This window comes from Anarhichas minor, unplaced genomic scaffold (genome assembly GCF_050575085.1).
Source record: "Anarhichas minor isolate MPS153535 unplaced genomic scaffold, ASM5057508v1 ptg000045l, whole genome shotgun sequence".
Taxonomy (NCBI): Eukaryota; Metazoa; Chordata; class Actinopteri; order Perciformes; family Anarhichadidae; genus Anarhichas; species Anarhichas minor.
In genome coordinates, this window is record NW_027466491.1 from 5,226,225 (window position 1) to 5,232,344 (window position 6,120).

The window sequence follows — 6,120 nt, forward strand, 5'->3', positions numbered from 1 at the left end:
CTTGCCTTAAATATTTACTACATCTTGGACAGCATGTGCGTTATTCTGTCCGTTTCTGTCCCACAGAAAATTCCATAGAAACTGAATATCAACAGCATGTTCATGCTATTGAGTTTTTTGTGATATTAATTGTAATATCACGTTTAAAGTAATTCTAACGGGCCTTTCACACAACACTACAATGGCACTACTGCGCTCTGAAACCCATTATTTCCAATGGCTTGTGCGGTTAATCATTTCCCATACGCCTGGCTCCTTCAAATTAAATTAAGACCCAAAAAAAAAAATACTATACAGAGTAGAAAAGGATGACTTGTCTATTTGTAATGGATTTAGCAGCCTATTGCCAATTCACAGTGAACGCATCCAAACCTGTCACATCTAAGAACAAGAGTTTTTTTGTCATCTTGCACCTTGCAATGAAATGTTGCCTTGCAAATGTTTAATTTGTCTCTAAAAAGGACTATTAGGACTATTTCACTTGTCTTTGGTTCCACATGGGCAGAGCACGTGTGCAGCCTATAGCAATGAATGCACTTCCCTGTCCTCGTGTCTTACTCGATGAGCCCCATCTCCCACATTCACACCCACTAACCCCACGAGCAGCAACAACGCCAAGATGAAGGAAGTGCCAACATTTGCTGCGCTGCGACAGTTTCGGGTTGCGGAGCAGGTCAGATGTCACAACAGTGGAAAATCATTGTGATTGGATCTCCAAGCCAACAGCTGGCATGATATGGTTGACAGAGGCTAAGGATAACCCCTTCTCCACACAACAGCAGCTAAACCAGAGCTCAGCGTGCATACAAGGTGGTTTCACCAAAGGACCGGCGTCTTGTCAGTCACAAGTCTCCTCTCTACCGAAGCTATTTACGGCTGCTATCGCACACACACGCACACTAAACCCCCCAGCAAGAAGGTCGTGGCAAATGGGAACAAGCGGATTGGACAATGGTGGTGGGCATCTCAGAAAATATACTCATGTCTTTGTTTCCACGCGAAGGAAACCCTCTGGCAGTTTGTGCACCTCTACGTGCCAACAACTCGATGCAAGTCAAGGATAGCAATTCAAGGGATCCTCTGCAATGGAGCCGCCTAATGCGAGGGGTGGTATTTTTAGCTTCCCCGAGACTACCCCCTCCCCCCCACTGCTAGCCGTTGCTGAACTGGGTCAGGCCATGTAAATGTGGAGGGTACAAAGCAGAGACACCCAGTCCTCCTTGTGCTGCACGGCTCGCAGCTGAGAACGCTGCTTCACCCCACAGACTGGAACCTCTACACGGCTCTCAAATGCTGTCAGGCTGCCAAATTCATACGAACACACAGCCAGAGGTGTCACCGTCAACATACTTTTGCTCTTCCGCGCTTCTTACTTCATGTATGGAGGGACACGTGATCTTAAACGATCATCAACCATAATCTTCTGACTCAAATCTAAAAGGTGCAGCAATTAACTCTGGGATAGACAAACGTGTAGTCCCCGTATATAATTATTTATACTTTTGAAACAATATCTGATTTAGCTAAGAATAATAATGAGTAATTTGTTTGTAAATAAGTTATATTGTACATCCAAATTAATGTTTCAAACATGCAACACTGAAGTGGTTTTATGCTACTCAATAAATCATTTTACTTTTGCTGTTGAACCTTTTTTTGCAAAGAAAAATGTGTTCAAATACTAAACAGGAATATAAAGAGAATACCGGTGATATCTTGTCCCAGTTTTTCCTCACATGGAACAATACAAAAAATGAAAGTTGCATCACAAAATCTATGTAAGTGAAGCAAATGCTAGCCTGAAACTGGTGCCGGATTTTATCTCCTTCCATCATTAACACGTACATTCTAGCGTTTCGATCCCCAAAAAGGCCCTAAACTTTTCATTTGGACATTTGGACACATGGAGAATGACCGGCAGGTTGCTGCAGAGTGCAAATATTTATATTGGCAAAACAAATCCATGAAAAGATAAACTCAAGATCTCATTCAATCCCTGCATGCTCAAGTCAGGTGACCGAGTTGTTCCCATTAAGTGTGTTCTTGTTAAACATGCACACAATATAAGCAAAAAAATATATATAGCCGGGTGTTTTATGTAAACCTCTTACTCAGCATTTTAGCACTAAACTGTCACAAGCTTATAGGATGCCAGTGTTTCTTCACATCAACTTGTAATCAATGGGACAATGTCTGTGTAATTGGTGAGAGGTCATATGGCGCAATCATACAAAACAATATACAAACATTTACCACCATTAAAAAAAAGATCTAACTATTTTTTTGCAAGACTAAATATCATATAAAAGATTTTAAGTGATTAATTAATTAGATTTGTCCCAGCCTTTCAATATAAACCGTGACGGTGATAGTAATACCATTTTATTCTTCCTTTCGAGGAAAGAAAGGCAGGAGGGATGGTTTTATTTAGCCGTTACAGAGGCCATCATGTCCAAAGGAAGGAAAATATTTCAAAATGAAGCATCGTTCATCGAGGCACTCTGAAGATGAGAGGCTCTATGTGTTCTTTGATGTGCGTTATTCTACAGAGCAGCTCAGTGGCCTGAGGTCACGCCGCTCTGCCATTTGCTGCCACACTGTGACCTTGCTGTCCTTACCATTACAATTTCAGGACGCACTAGAGTTGAGCACAAAAGTCACTTTTTTACCAAAGACTCGTGGCAGCGAATGCAATTTGTAACGGCCAAGCATTTGTGGACGACACTATCGTAAACTAAAGAGGAAGTAAATTAAGGCTGAAAGCGAAAGTTGGTTAGGGTTGCACAGCGCATTTAAATTATTTTGGTGCATGCCAGCCAGTTTCTGGTGCATGACACAGAAACTGCATTCAGTGCGACTAAGCCACACAATTGTGTGGGTGGACCCGTCTATAGATGGTGAGAGATTTGTTCTTAAGAGAAGACAATCTGTAAAAAAGGTCCGATAGAAAAGTTTAATTTTGAAATATTCAGTGACACTGAAGTAACGTCACCAAGATCTTGACAGCATGTTGATTATTACAAAATAACTCATAACATGGACATTTTGTTGACATTTTAAGAGACTTGATTGTTCACTCGTTGACTAGACCAGTATGACATGGCAGCCATTGGCCTTTCCCCACTGGACCAGAGGCAGGGTGTCACAAAACTGCTACAATGACAGTTTGGATGTGTGGAGAAGATTACATTGAAACTACTTAGCTGTATCGGCTATGTTGTATATACCTAATGATGCTATTAAGTTTAATACTAGCCTCAATCATTGTCTGCAAGGCTGCTGTGTGGCAGAGTTAGACCTTCTAGCTGTCTTGATGACTAATTGATGATATTTAGCAGTGTGTGTGCCTTATGAATTATTTTAGCGTGCAGGGTCAGAGTTGATCAAATTAGTTTCTACCTTCATTTTTTTTGCAACTAAGCATATTGATTTTTGGTCACACGTGTAGTAAATGTATACTGCTTTGCATACTTGCATAAATAAGAAGTAGTGAATGAGTCAAAAACTCCGTGCAACCTAAACCCTCCGTTTGGAATAACCTTGGACTTACAATCCACACACAGAAAGCAAGATAAGCAAAACTTCATCCTAAGTGAATAGTACCATAAATATGTTGCACTTAATTTAGCTTTCCATACTCAATGTCACCTTAGCTTATTGACCGATCATGGCTCGTCTCCAAAATAATGTTTTATACTAAATATCACTTATTGTCTGGATGCCAAGCTTGTAATGGACTGAAGTGCGGAGCGTGACAATGGGCATATCAAGCTGTTGTAAGGGGGACTCATCCGTGATGAGTTAGGGACAGACTCGACAGGCGCGAACTGCCTGGAAGAAAGTGTACTCAGTACACTGCATTACGCAGTGACTCTCGCTATGTGACCACTAAAAACTCCCTCGCCACGAGAAGCAAACAGCACTTATTTTAACAGCGAGCTATGATTGTTAATTAGTAGGAATCACACACTCTCCAGCATGGCTAATTAACCTTGTGTGCACTTAATAGAGAATGAAAACCCAGAGTTTTCTTGTAAGTCTAGAAATGCAAGAAGGGAAAAACAATCAAACTGAACCCCACAGGCGAGGAGGTTGATTGATCTTGCCTCTGATGTACTACCATTTACCTTATTTTCAAAAATAAGTGTGAAAACTACTGACTCATATCCTTCAGGGTGAGCAGTACCATGAAAAAGCATGGTATAGCAAGGAATAAGAAAGGATATTTTTGGCATTCTTGAGTGACAGCAACAGTCTGAGTTCAAAGATAGTGGTTTGATTGAATCATTGAATCTCTGTATCTCTGTATCTAGACATGAAATATCAGTTTTATCATAGCAAACTCTAGAGAATTCAGACATATTACTATTGCCACCATTACATTGAGCAAACACTGCAACAAGGCATTTTGACTTTAATGCTCGGCCAGGAAAAAGCTTAGCTGACCATATTATGCTACATGTCTATTATAACTATACTATTCTACAGTGACACCTTGTCTCATTGAATCACAGTCTATTCCCTTAAACACTATTTGCAAACCACCGTGGGAGCACAAGTCGTTACACAAACACAGGAAGACAACTGCTGGCGCTGCAGCAAAACCTGGTGCCATTTAATTGGATAAGGAGTGATCCCTTCAACTAGACACCAAAAGCTGCTCAGTGGCTGCACTCCACATCAACCTGGAAACGTGCAGGCGATGTTAGCGAGTGCGGAGCTATATTAAATTGTCCAATAAAAAGGTCGCGAGTGCGTTAATATAAAGTAATCACCTTACAATAGGTGGAAAGCTGAGGGGGGGGGGGGGGGGGGTATGGGTGGTGCATTCCGTTATAATGCATCCAACACCAAATGATAGTCAACGAATGGATGCGTAACTTTGACACCATGATATTCATTAAATTAAACATTTGCTGTATCCTCTCTCTAGAGACAGTCAGACGACACAATAACTTCAATGTGCTTACACGGGTGCCCCTCCGCGAGCTCCCCGAATTGTCCGCGTGAGCAAACGCAGGGCGTCAGAGTCCAATACTCGTTATTTTACCACATTAACGTTATCTCACTGCCAGTAAAGGGGAATCCACGTAACGTTTAATAGACTCGGATGACATCTCGCGTAACGCGCACCGCTGTAACTCGGGGATTTGAACGTTAGAATGAAATGCAGGTAACCTTCGCGTGACGTTATACGAGTCCTCAATTTAAGCTGCTGTCGTTATTTCACATGCAGTCTCCAAATGATGAAAATGTCTAAACGTCCACGAGAGATTGTAGCGTGGAGTCCAACGTTAAAAAAAAAAAAGACAGCGTTCCAGGTTAGCGCGCAGCGTTAGCCAACTAGCTCCCAGGCGTTAGCTTATGCTGATTCAAAATAAGTGAAATGCACAAAGGGTACTTCTAAAAGCTTCACAAGTCGGAGAACTTCGCCCAGGGTAATGCACGAGTCAATGTTATCCAAGCACAATTTAAGGAAACCTGGTAGCATCCTGGCTGATTAGGTACCTGGGTTGGAAAAATAGACGCCCAATGTCAGTATCTCTCCAAGATATAACGTTGGCTAACGATGTTAGCTTGGTTTAAAGCTAACTAACCCGGGCAGCTACCCACCGGTGGCTGGCCCTCGTTGGTGCTTGCACACGTAAATGAAGACTCAACCAGTCAGGGCTTTCTATGCAACATCTATAACACTTAGAAGCAGCCCTCGTCTTGCGGCATTTTGTAGCGCTAGCACAGAAATTACCAAAAAAAATACTCACTCCGTTCTCTGAAGAGCACCCCAGGTCCCTTTCTCTCTGTAACTCCCCCTCAGTCTCACCAGAGACTAGACTCTCTCCCCTGATCTGAGGTAAAATCCCGCCCACTGCGCTGTCACAACCACAGACGAAGTCTCCAGCCAGAGCAGTCAAGATAGTTACACTCCCGGTTGAGCCCATGGAAAACCCATGTCCACTGGACCGGAAACCACGAGACATGTGCGTAAAACTGCGTTGTAAAGGTCTACTTATACAGGTTGAAAAGCAAACTCATCTAAATAACCCCAATGATTAAAGTCATTCATAAAAAGGTAATTTCATTATAGAACAGGTGCAGACCAAAATACCCGTTTTTATTCAT

General features: G+C 42.1%; 1 protein-coding gene across 4 annotated transcripts in view; it reads right to left on the reverse strand.

Moving 5' to 3' along the window:
• atp2b1a (ATPase plasma membrane Ca2+ transporting 1a) overlaps window positions 1-5,905 on the reverse strand; it is a 33,410-nt gene extending 27,505 nt beyond the window's left edge. For all 4 annotated transcript variants that reach the window (XM_076111728.1, XM_076111727.1, XM_076111726.1 and 1 more), the window contains exon 1: window positions 5,763-5,905. The gene's annotated coding sequence lies outside the window, so the exon portion shown is untranslated. The remainder of the gene's footprint in view (window positions 1-5,762) is intronic.
• Between the last annotated feature and the right edge of the window lie 215 nt (window positions 5,906-6,120).